The following is a 13,774-nucleotide window of genomic DNA, read 5'->3' on the forward strand; positions in this document are numbered from 1 at the left end:
TAATTCCGTTAGAAAAGGCTTTTATTGTAAAGGAAATGTATAGAGGGCTTACATAAGTTACATAAGTCACGTCATGAGTACATTTCTTTTTGAACAGTGCCACCTCTTCCCTCATTGCAGTAGTCATTTTTTAAAAAAAGAAAGTATAAGTAAATTTACAGAATTACGATTAAATCAAAATGAATCCTCAGTCATTGATAATCTGGACATCATATTTGATTATTTTACATTAATTTTAAATTCTCAGAAAACATTAAACACTAGAAGCTGGTGTTTTGATAGAAGACAAATGTTAAGAAATATAAAATATTATTCTATAGATTATGTCACATGCACCAGGTTTTCATTCATTTTAAATTGACATTTTATGTTCTATCATTAAGGTTTTACAAGTAATAGGAAAGACAACAAGCATGTAAAGACATGTTACTTGACACAACATTTTTAGTCATTGTTAGAAATATAGTAGAGAGCAATTTGGTAGTCATACATACGTGGAAAATTCATTTAAAGATAAGTCTGTCTGTTTAATAAGAAGCCCATCTTCTGGTGTCACAACAGGCATGAATTTTCAGATCCATTTACTGTCAATCATCAATAATTTATCAGTTAGGCCTTCAGTGGTGAAGATGCCTAGATAGACCCCAAGAACAGCCAGTGGAATATTCAGGACATGTGATATAAGTTAAATAATTTCTAAATATGAATTTTCATCATCAGGTTTATTAGTGTAAAGAGTTGAGGTTATGTGAATGTCACCTTTTTATGAAGTACTACAATTAAGTTTTATTACTAATTCCCCTCTGTATGTAATCAAATGCTATATCTGGTTATAACATTCATTTCTTAACTTCATGAAAATTACTCTATGAACAGCTGATTTTGAACAAATGAGTATGTCAATGGTTGATTACAGATTAATGAAACAACTATTCTTTAAAGTTGGAACAATTCACATTTAAACTTTGCCTCAAAGCATTTTAGAGTGTTTGGTTAAAATAAAATCTCCTTATCTTATATTTTAAGTAATTTAGAGTTATACAATTAGATGTAGATATATCATACACAGTTCAGAAGAAATAAGAAAGACTGAAATTTGTATTTGGGATCCTTAAAAATCACATTTCTTCTGAAAGCAATGATTTACCAGATTATCATGAGCAAGCTGCTAATGAAATTAGTTCAACGACATAAGATAACACTAAGCTACCAGAGAAGTTAATTTGTGATCAGTTTTAAATCATTTACTCAATCAGCACATGGTTATATGTTCAGGTTGAAAATCAGAATAAGAATATAATTTTGTTTGACAAGACATGAAAAATGGGATGCTCTCATTAATTTAAATTGCAATAGATCTATCATAATAGAACATTTTCTTATACATTTGGGAAACTATACTCACATTATTATGCTACAGCAATTTCTGATCTTCAGCTTACGTTTACCTCTTCAATTGTCTGCTTATCAATGGCTGTCATAAATTGTATTACTCCATCATTTACATTTGCAGTATGTATTTTATGCTGGATTCCAGTTGTTATGTATGTAATGAGGAAAAGAGTACAGAGACTGTTTTTAACAAGTAAGTCTATTCCCACTTCTGATATATAATAATGGCTCTTTCAATCCTAAAATGTTTTGTTCTTCTGAATTACTCTGGTTGATATTGATGACTGAGGTCCAGTTTCACTTTTACATCACCTGATATTAGAATTACAGAGCACTTTATTGATACTAAATATATAAGTATGTTTAAACATATGGATAAATACAAGATCCACATAACTGAAAACTTTGTTACAAATGCAGATTGTCGGAAATACAGAATTCGTGTGTGTGTGTGTGTGTGTGTGTGTGTGTGTGTGTGTATACATATCATATTATCTTTATCTGTCCACTCATCGGCATCTGGGTTGTTGTACCTTTTGTAAGGAAGTGGAAAGACCTGGTAAAACTTATATTGCATAAAGTAAACTAGATCCAAAGAAAGAAACAGATTGCATGGATTCCCTCATTTGTAGTAACTACAATGTGCCTGAAAATCTACAAGTAAACATACTGGATGGTAAAAGACAAAAAATTACAGTTGGACATGATAAATTATACAGATCCTAAACATTCACATAGTGTGACCAAAGAATACTCTTATAAGAGGATCACTAAGGCTCAATATCTATGTGAATATGACCATATAAAATGATGTTTATTTACATGAACTCCAAAAAATGGAAGCAAGAGGCTTTTTGTTATTTTGCTTTTTTAAAAAAAATGGTATTTTTATTGTTTTCTCTTTTGTCATTGTTTTTGATTTCTTTACATTTTGTCTTGTATATAATTTTTAAATGTACAAATATAATTAGTAGCATGGACTAGGTTAATGGCACACAGTAATTCTGTCCTAAAACATGTATATTTTATTTTTCAAATTAGTAAAAAATGTATAGCGCTTCAGTAAGAATCATTCTGATACTGGGAAACATATTCTGATACACAAAATTTATAAATTATTGGGAGAAAAATAAGAATATGAAAGTCATATTGATTTGGAAAAGTTTCAGGAGAGTAGGCATATTTAGAAAACTGAGGAGCTAAAAATGGGAGTTTAAAACTAAATATTATCTCATATTTACATGTCATTTCTTTCTTTCTAATTATGTTATAGTTGTTGTTGGTAGCAGGGCTTAAACTCAGACCTCTTTCTCATCTGGCTTTCTTGCTCATGGCTGGTACTCTACCACTTGAACCACACCTTCAGTCTGGCTTATTGCTGTTTAATTAAAGATGGTGTCTTGCATACTTTTTGATCGAGGCTGGCTTTAAATTGTCATGCTCCAAATCTCAGACTTCTAAGTATCTAGGACTATAGGACTGAGCCAGGGGCACCAAAGCTTTATTTCATTTATTTACAAAGAAAGTATATTAATAGATATCCAGGGAAAGTGAGCTCTAAATATTAATAAACCTATTAATCGAATTATTTTCAGTGTAGCTGGCCTCAAATTGCAAGTCCTTCCTTAAGCCTTAGCCTCTCCCTTGCTTAGATTACAGACATGGACCATCCTGACTGGCTTTGGTTAGTTTCTGAGTGTTTCAATTTCAATTTAAAGAGTATCTTGTAAGAGTCAGAGTACTTGATAGCATTTTTATATCTCTTCCTATAGAAAAGTTTACATTCCTCCTGTCACCTCTGAAGGAATAGTTTCAGTAATTTTTTTATTATCTGGGGAAAAATATTGATTTTGCTTGATGTTACCCATGTAGTTCACATATATGTAGAGTTTTGATTTTTTATCTGATAGAGAGGTAAACAATATTCATTCATGATAGGATGACAAGCCATCTTTGTGAATATTGATTATGAAGATCTTATTCTCTATATCTAGTGTTTATTTTTAGACTATCATACAATTCTGGTGAGCAATTTTCATTGGGACAATTCCATACATGTACACAGTGTACTTTTACAAACACACAAATACACACACAGAGCAACATATAATGTGTGTGTTATTATTCCAGGTAGTGCAAGTGTGGTATATGTAGAATAGCTTCCAGCTGCACCCTTAAGCCTTCCTGAGCTCTGAAATAATACTGACTAGCTATGAGCCCTAAATTTCTGTTGTCCTTAGCTCAACTCTACACACAACTAACCTGCTTCATATAGCTTTCAGTCTCATCAAATTCAAGCATATAGTAAAACTGAAGTCCTGTGTCATGGATGCCATCTTTGCCAAGCTCCACACAAAGACCACCTTCTACTGGAACTGGTAATGACGGAGCCTCATTCCCAGTACTTAATTTTTTTTAATTTGAATATTTATATTTCAAAGTTTATTGGAATGCCAGGTGCTGAAAGGTCATACCTATAATCTAGTAGTCCAAGTGCTAAGATTCAGGGAATCAGGTTTGCACCTAGACTACACTGAAAAGTATGAAAGATTTTATATTAATGCCATGCTTTTTGACTGGCTCAAGTGGTAGTTGGTAGTTCTGCCAAGCAAGCAAGTCAAGCAAGCAGGAGACAGTGAGTTCAAACCCCAATACACTCTCTCTCCAAGAAAATGCCATAGGAATTATATATATTTAAAAAAATCACCTTATCTTGATAAATTCAGATAGTGATCAAGAAGGTCATATGTAAGCAAAACAATAAGGAAAAATAATATCCCAGATTGGTAGTATAATAGAAGTATAGGAATGAAATTTTAGTGAAGTTAAAAATCTTACAGTGAAACAGGCTAACAAGCTAGAGATATTTCAGACTAAATTTTTTCTTAATTATGTGATAAGGTAGTTTATCCACAACAATTCAAATTGTTGAGGGTGGAATTGTATCAATTTATTTTTTTAAGAATTAATGAATATATGTGTTTTGCTGTTGCTTTTGTATTGTAAGAAATAGAGGGAATTGATCCATTTAATGAATTGTAGATAAAAGAACAAGAGGCAGAGGTACAAGTTAGGTGTGAGTTATTATCTTTTTGAACTGATGTATTACCTAAGTGTGAGTGAATGAGAAACTGAGCAAGGTAGATCACTGGGGATGGATAAAAGAAGACAGATATAAGAAAAAACGTAAATATGGAGCCCTGCTACCTACAGATGGAAAAGAAGGACATCAAGCATGATCAGAATTTGGAAAATGCATAGTAAAAAAAACAGAAAGTCTTTGTTCATGAGACATTAAATCCACACAAAATGTACAACTGTTTACTGATTAAAGATGACATTCAGCACTATAAGAATCTATAAAGTCTGAAATAATAAACAGAGAATCTGATGCATTATGCTCAGTGATAATAAAAGCATTCTCTTCAGTGTCTGCTATGAAATTTCCTTTATAAAACATTCATTACATGAATGGAGCAGCTTAAGTAGTTCTTGAAGAATTCTTATATTATTAGAAAGCTCTATTGACTTTTTAAAACTCATCAACAGTGCAAAATTAGTTAAGATACTATTTCTCAAGGATTTATGTCAAATGCATTATTTAATCTTGGTCATCAATTCAGTTAACAATTATTGACTATTGATAATCTGTTCTCAAGATATATGGAAATGATTTGAACTTCTGTGTAGGTGAGTTACTTTAGTATGAGAATATAACTAATTTCATTTCTCTAACCATCTGTAGTCTTTGATATTTTGAAGAAGCCAGAAAAATATATTTTCTCAATCCAGGCACAAGACTTATCAAAATTGTTTGGTGTGGAAAACATACAACTCCACATATTGTAGAAGTTTTACATTTGTCAATTATAATAGTGCTTGTGATATAGATGGCTTGGTATTTCTACAGGCACACACACACACACACACACACACACACACCCTCCCATACACATTTAAATACAGAATTATCGTGGGGCTTGCTGAAGAGAATGCTCAGTTGTTACAGTTTTTTTTTTTTGGATTCAATGAAAGCAAAGTGGATTTGATTATGGAACATCATTTAATAATAATGTCAGTTGTCAATGTTGATAACTGTTTGTATTCTAATCATGATTTCTGAAACACAGATTATTTTTGCATTAGTAAAAATCTACTCAGAGTGCACACAATTACTCATGGTACTAAGAAATTTTCTCAGTATTAGCTTCTTATTGGTTATCCTCCAACTAGACATTCTAAATAAAGTATTCAACATAAAACTAGAAACTAAAATTCCCGTCAATTTCTTGCAATGTTTAAATATATTACATTAAACCTCATAATCATAAACATGAATGCAATGCATAAAATATATGATTTAAAACATAATAAACTTCCTGAAGAAATGGAAATAATATTTTAGCAAAATAATTAGCAAGTTTTCATTATAAGCATTCTTACATTATTACAAACATAAAACTGGTAAGTTTATCAGCAGACTACCAAAGCATCTATCATATTTGTTACATTCAGTCATCAGATATTCTATACGCTTTTCATTTTATGATATCAAAGATTGAATGATGTTTGATTTGGTTGAAAGCTAATGTTTGACATTTTGTTTAACTGGACATGTAATTTTGAAAATAGAAGAAAATACCCTATTTAAAAGTCTTATTGGCATTTCTTATTCTAAAAACCTTAGACATATGTGATTTCCTTATATATATATATGCCTCCATTTCTTCCCTTTTATTGCATAAGAAATATGAGAATATATATAAATAGCACTCATTCTAGTTCTTGAGCTTAAATAATTTAATGCGTGTCTTTTGACGTTATTTTCAATGTAGATAAACAGTATCAAGCTTCACCATATCTATGGAAAAGGTTTACAGGGGAAATAAATTTATGAAGATACAAATAAGAAAACAGAAATTCAGTACCTAATAATGAAACAAGTAAAACAAAATGGAAGAATATATGTAACATAAAAGAAATTTAAATTCACCAACACTAGATTCTATGCAGTGATGGCAAAGTATATTTTGGTATGATTAGGAGAATTTGTTGAACACTTACTTCAGGAGAAACGTAAGAACGTAAGCCAACATTCCACAGAAAAAGTGCTAGAATTCAAATGGAATTCAGTAAAAAATATGCTTTCCATTATACTTCCTTTTTATCGTAATGGGAAAATAGTTGAGACACAGCATATTTCTTAATGCTATTCATTAAACAATTTGCATTTTCTATCAGTCTAAGTTAAAGGCAATGTCTGCAAAGAATGAATCAATGCGACACCTTTATCTGTGCCATCCAGTCAGTCAGTTTAAAGCTTGATTCTATAGTTTTCATTACACTTTCCTGATTACTATAATTATCAACTTGGTACCAATGGGTGCAGATATAATCTAGGTGCAGGATTCTTTTTAAATTTTAATAAGGAAGGCTTGCTACAGAAATTACACGTTTTAGAGTTCAAGGAGCCAAAACTTTCATTTTCACATGTTCAGAGAACCTTTAGTATGATCATCTTTGAGTCGGGTGTTCATCTTTGAGTATCAGTAATTAGGGTTTGCATTAATTGATTCTATTAAATACCTGCACATATTATATGAAAAATACTAATTTCCTTGGAATTTTAATCAACCAGTGATAAAACAATAGAACTGCATATGCTGATATATTTTAATTTTAGGTCATATAAAAGAAGGAGTGTTTAATGTTATTTCTTGATGAGACTGTGAATATCAAAGAGTCTTTCCAAACTATTGTGGAAATAAAGTACTATATGTCCTTCACCTTTATCTCTTAGGAAGATTCAGTTGTTGTCAGTATCGGAGTGAAATCATATACTTCATTTACCAAACAAAATGTTACTGTTCTTGGTAACTTATTTTTGATCTTGGAAGGCAAAGTTCAATGCTTTGTAAGATGCAAAATTATAAATAAGAAGAGAGTAACACACAGCATTCTATCACCTTGTGAACTTATGCTCTAGAAAAATAAATGCAAAAAAAAGAAAAAAAAGAAAAAGAAATGCAAAAAAAATAACTCAACGTAAAAGCTTTCCATTTCAACATACTTATCCAAACAATAAGTGCAACAAAAATGTAAATACAAAACTGTCATAGATTTCTTGGGAAAAAGTGATCCATATAATTAATATGTATTTGGAAATTATTAACATATGTTATTATTTTCACCTCTAACATATTAAAATACATATACAAAAAATGTGGAGGACTTTTGGATGATTTAGCTTGCCTGTAAGTATATTTAAAAATAAAGAATGTGTGAAATTGAATTTACTTAGTATCTAATTCTTTAAAATATAATAATTGTATAAATATGACAATACATTTAATTTTCCAAGTTAATTTAATTTGGTGAATCAAATATGTACTTATTAAAAATTTGGAGTGTACTAGCACCCAGGAAACATATGTACATGGATTATTTATAACGTCTACCAGAAATATAGCTTCTCAAAACTCTACAAAGATAATCAAATAAAATATGTGTCATTGTTAGTAAGTGAAATTTTTGACAACTTATCTGCTTGTAACCAGGATATAGTCCTTATGAACTGTACAGTGATAAAACTTGAAAAAAGACTCCTTGGAGTTTGTATTGGTATGAATATATAAAAATTCTGAAGCTGGGCACCTGTGGCCCATGCCTGTAATCCTAGCTACTCAGAAGGCTGAGTTCTGAGGATCACAGTTCAAAGCCAGCCTGGGCAGGAAAGTCAGTGAGATTGTTATCTCCAATAAAGCACTAGAAAAACGGAAGTGTCGCTGTGAGTCAAGCGGTAGAATGCTCGCCTTGAGTTGAAGAGCGCAGGGACAGCGCGCCCAAGCCCCATGATGACCTACCCCCCAAAAAAAAAAATCCGGATTCACTATGAATTTAATAGCACACAAAATTTCCGAATATATTATTTTCCATCTCTGGAAATCAAGGAAAGATCATCCTTTACATGGAATTCCCTTTGATATTATCAAGGGTGGGCCTTATTTTATTTAAAAATATCTATTTATCCCTAAAATATACGATGTGGAATCAAAACAATCATATGAGCTCATTGAAAAGCAAAAAAGAGTCGAAATTTTTAGATTAAAAATTAATTTAAAATTTGAAAACTGTACTAATTTTAAATATATTTTTGCTATAACACATTACTCTAAAATAATTTAACCTTATATGCTATAAATAAATATTTAATGCTATTTTTTTCTTTTTGAACTGTTCCTAAATAGCAATCTGCCTTACATACACCAAATTGTTTATATCTGTCTTTAAATAGATATTCACAGGTAGGGAGTTTGAGTGAATAACATGTTTGTAAGTGCAGGTCAATTCTCAGAACTCCTTGCAATATATCCATTTTTTTCACCAAAATAATTTACATTTTGGGGATGTTGTAGATATTTCTTTAAAAATGTTATTACATCACTAAAAACATAAAATCAAGTAATGTCACAAAAAGCAACTAAGAGTTTTCCCTCTCTTGAGATCAACATCTTAGAATGTGACAGTATATCCATTTTTCCCACATCTGCACTCTTACAATATGGACTTTAAATACCTGAGTTACAGAGTTGTACACCTAAAACATGGAATCACAGATAAAGGAGGACTTACACATGGATAAGGACAAGGTTCATGACCAGATTAAAATCAGTTTTGTTATCATGAATTCAAAACCTATTTCAGAATAATTATAAATGATAAAAAAGCTTATTACTTTTTCTAGTTGATTGTCAATGTAAATAAAGAAAAAATATACAGCGATGTTATTCTAAGTTTGTATCAATACAAGGGTCAATGTCTGCAGAAAAAATAATAAATGTATAATTAATTTAAATGAAACAAAATACTTAAATATTCTCCATCATGTACAAAAAGTTTCAATATTGCTAGGTTATTTGTTATCTAGGTTAAAAAAAGTTGACTAAATATTTATTCATAAAATAAAGACTAGGTCAGTTGCACATTAAATATCAAGTAATCCCATATTTTAAACTGTTCTGTCAAGAACAACAGTGTTAAGGAACTTGTTGAAACTCTCGAAGAATCTTTTAATTATATTTAGTCATTAGAAATATAGTCATTCTGGATTGCCGGTGATCAGATAGAAATACAGTAAACTCAAGGGAGTAATTTAAAATGTACCATGAGAAAATTACATGGTTATTGATCTAGAAGTGATAACTTTTCTCTCAACTATCTTCCTGTCATTAACAATTGTTCCAGTAATCTTGGCAACTGAGTAGATACTCTCAACTCAACTACTCTAATTCCCAGAGGCAGAAATGATCTCCTAAATGGATTTACATCCACTGGACATAATTTTTTGTAATATTTAATATCTCAGGTTGTACAGTATAATATCTATTATGACCAAATCAAAATTTCACTTAGGAATAAATCAGAGCCAAAAAAATAATAATCAAAAAATTTGCAGATAGATTAATAAGAACTACTCCATCTGAAAGGAAGAAAGTAAAAAATGAGTAAATAAAAATAGCTTAAGAGAAATGGAGTCAAAATTAAATTAATCAATATATTTGTAACACAAAAAATAAAAATAGGAAAAGCATAAATTGAACCATTAGCCACAGTATAGTGCATATTTTTGATATACAGGTAAAGAGAGAATTGGACAACTATAAAGGAATAACAAATTGTTGTACATAATGTATTTTGTCAGTATTAATATTTAATAATCATAAATAAGAAAACATTTGCAAATCATGATAGATACGTTTCTATGTTCTTTTCCATTGACAATGCTATTTTAGATATGAAATCAAAAGTAAAAAATGATTAATTAATATAAAAATATTTTATGGTTAAGACTGTTGAATTCTAACTTCAACATGATGGCGCGTAATTGTAATTTGGGTAGTTATAGGAGGATCAATGTCTGAAGGCACTTGGGCAATGTTAGTGTGACACCTTATATAAAAAAACAAAGAAAAAGAAAATTAAAAAAAAAGACTCACCTCAGGATTATAGAGGTAGAACACATTATGAGACTTTATATTCAATTGTCTCTAATAAAAGTAATAATTATTCAGCTGCAATGCATATCATAAATAAAGAGATAACTAGACAAAAGGGGTTGGAGAAATATTTGAAAATTATATATGTGACGAGAATTTCTATCAAAATATTTTTTACCTTCTTATTGTAAAAATGCTGTACAGAATTTTTATAGAATTCTTATAGCAATATCAAAATGAGAAATAAACTAATTAGAATTTTGACAATGTAACTGAATGTTTCAGGAAAGAAAACACAAGACTTGGAAAAAATTATACTAAGTGAAGTAAGCCAGGCCCAAAGAAACATAGGTCCCATGGTTTCCCTTATTTGCAATAACTAGTGTATGTCTGAGTCAAGCAGAAAAGATCAGATAAGTTGATGTGAGGGAAATGAACCCTAAGGTATGTATTTTTTTTTCTTTCATGCAATTGTTTCTAACACATTTATAAGATTATTTCTTTGTTGCTTTGTATGTCCCTTTCGCACGGTATAACCCCTACTTTCACTGTATTTGATGTCGGTATAATTTTTGGAGGGGAAGGGAAAAAGCAAATTGTTTAAATAGGGATAAAGGTGGATCCATTGCAACAATGAGATGTTCCAGATCGTATGTCGAAAAACGAACTTTATGACTTTGGCAGGGGTGGAGGTTTGGGGGGCGTGTAGTCATGGAGATGAGAGGGCAGGGATGGTAGGGGAAAGAAAAGGAGGAGGCAATGATGCTTAATAAGAAATGTACTCATTACCTTGCTCATGTAATTGTAACCCCTCTGTACGCTATTTTCACAATAAAAAACTTATTAAAATAAAAAAAAATGAATGTGTTGACTAGTCGAGTAAGTGAAACCCAAAGTATGTGTACTACAGCCTACACTGCTACTAGGAAGTAATGGATCCTTTAAAGGTAAAGCATTGAGAAAGATAATTAAGTCAATAGGTGCAAGCACTTGACATAGGTATTGTGGTATGGACCGTGTCTCTTTGATTCCTGGTTCTGAAGGTGCAAGCAGCATGTTCCACCGTTTTCCTGCTGTAGTGTATTTTCTTTTGTCACAAGCCAAAAACAATGGGTCCAACCGACCATGGATTAAAGCCCCCAGAAGTATATCCCAGATTTATTTATTTGTTTTTTTGCTATAGTAATGGAAAACTTAGTAAAACAAGTGGCTAATTATCACATAATAATCACCATCGCTGGTCATTAAGCAAAAGACAATCAAAACTATATCATATCATTTCTTCCAAATTAAATATATGAAAAAGCACAAAGAATGACAGATGTTGATGTGGGTATAGACAATACTGTCACCCATGGACGATCCACAGAGTTAGTATATGGTTTAGCTGTTTTGGATAACAGGCATTTCCACCAACTGCTATGCAGAGTCCTAAGATGAACCAAAAATTCCATTCTGGGATATATTCCAAAAAGGAAAGGAATAAACACTTGTTCACAGAACATGTGCATAAATTCCATGTCATTATTCATAATTGCTTAAATCAAACACCCAAATATCCATCCACTGCTGAATGAGTAAACAGAATGTAATGTAGTTATACACTGAAGTAGATTTGCCAATAAAAAAATAAAGGAAACATTGATGCATATTACAACATGGATGAGCCTAAAAAATGTTACAAACTGTCACTTCAAGTGTCAACAAAGGTCAACAAAGGTCACACATTATATGACTTAATTACTAATGAAATATCTCTGATTAAAAAATACAAGATTAAAAGTTAAGTAATGACTGATTGGTGCTTACATGTCAGTTTAAGGCAGAATGTGGAATGACTCCTAATGAATAATGGCTTTTTGAAGGAAAATTAGGAAAAGGGGATAAATATTATTATGGTAATTATTACAAACAAAAACCAAATTGCACAGCTTAAACAAATGAACTTCTTGATGTATAAATTATATATCAGCTATGCCTCTGTGCAATATTCTGTAAGCATAAAACAAATTTTATAAATCATTTAAATTTGAAAATGTCCCATACAATTCAAGTTGAGAATACAATAAGCATAAAATAAATGTTTTAATGAATGAGCCCTAAAAGAGGCTGTTTAATTGTGTCTATTTGTCACTACAAAAGAGAAAATTAGTGTAATCAGTAGGCCAGTTATCTAAAATAGAGCAATTAAATAGGAATACAATGTACAAAAGGATATTCAAATGTACCATTTGCTTAACTGATGCAATTTATAATACATAGCCACAACAAAACAGCAAAACTACTTAGAGAAGTGGGTGTAGTATTCTAATTGCTTTCATGGCATACTACATGGGGTCTATATAGTGTTTGACTAAATATGGAAAAAGGTATGCCAGTATTTGAGACAACTGTTTTCATATTTTCATTGGAGTGAAATAATTTAAAAACTTATTGTCTCAAGGACTGATTTTTCTGATAAATGACAACATAAACAACATAAAAAAGTTACTGTTTTTAAAGATGTGAAACTAAGTACACATCACATTGCACATCTGATATTGTCAATAAAATTATTAATAGCACCAAAGCCATGAGACAAGTTCAATTACTTACACATACCATCTCTCTCTCTTTATTTATTTATATATATGTATATATGTGCATATGTGTATGTATGTATATATGTCAGTGCATATAATATATATGTGTGACTCTGTAGAAACTTAAATTTTACTATGGATTTTAGACCTGTACTGTGATTCCCAAGTTGTTAGTTGAAATGAAGTCTAATTATCATTTTGTCTTTGCTGAAAAAATTGAAAAATTTTTTCACTCTTAATCTCTACATTTTGAGGAGCTGAGATAATAGACATAAGATACTGTTCCTGGCACAAATAGCAGTATGCAGGTGACATAATTTAATGATTTTCAGTTATATATCTAGTTTAATCATGTTTGCTATATAGGCATATCTGACATAATTTGAATTATTTCAAATATAATAATGTTTGTTTTATGGATAAGGTTTTAGTCTACTTAGATAATGTCCCTGGTTTAATGTTCATTAATTTTTATTTTCTACTGTTACATATAATGTTCTGTATTTATCAGATCAATTTGATTAATGAGATAATTCAGATAATCTGTGTTCTTAGTGAGTTTTTCCAATTAATCTATCAGTAATTGACAGTGAATATTGCCAGCTCTGATAATATTCTATTCCCCATATCACACCCTTCAATTTTTTGCCTCTTACATTTTGATGCTCTGTTTTTTTAAAATTGCATATACATGTAATTATATTATGTCTTATTGTAGAACTGATCTTGTCATCATTAAATTATCTTATTTACGTCAGGTAATCTTTCATGTAACTTTTTTCTAAAATCCCTACAAGTACACAA

This window comes from Dipodomys ordii, unplaced genomic scaffold (genome assembly GCF_000151885.1).
Source record: "Dipodomys ordii isolate 6190 unplaced genomic scaffold, Dord_2.0 Scaffold57, whole genome shotgun sequence".
NCBI classification, from domain to species: Eukaryota; Metazoa; Chordata; class Mammalia; order Rodentia; family Heteromyidae; genus Dipodomys; species Dipodomys ordii.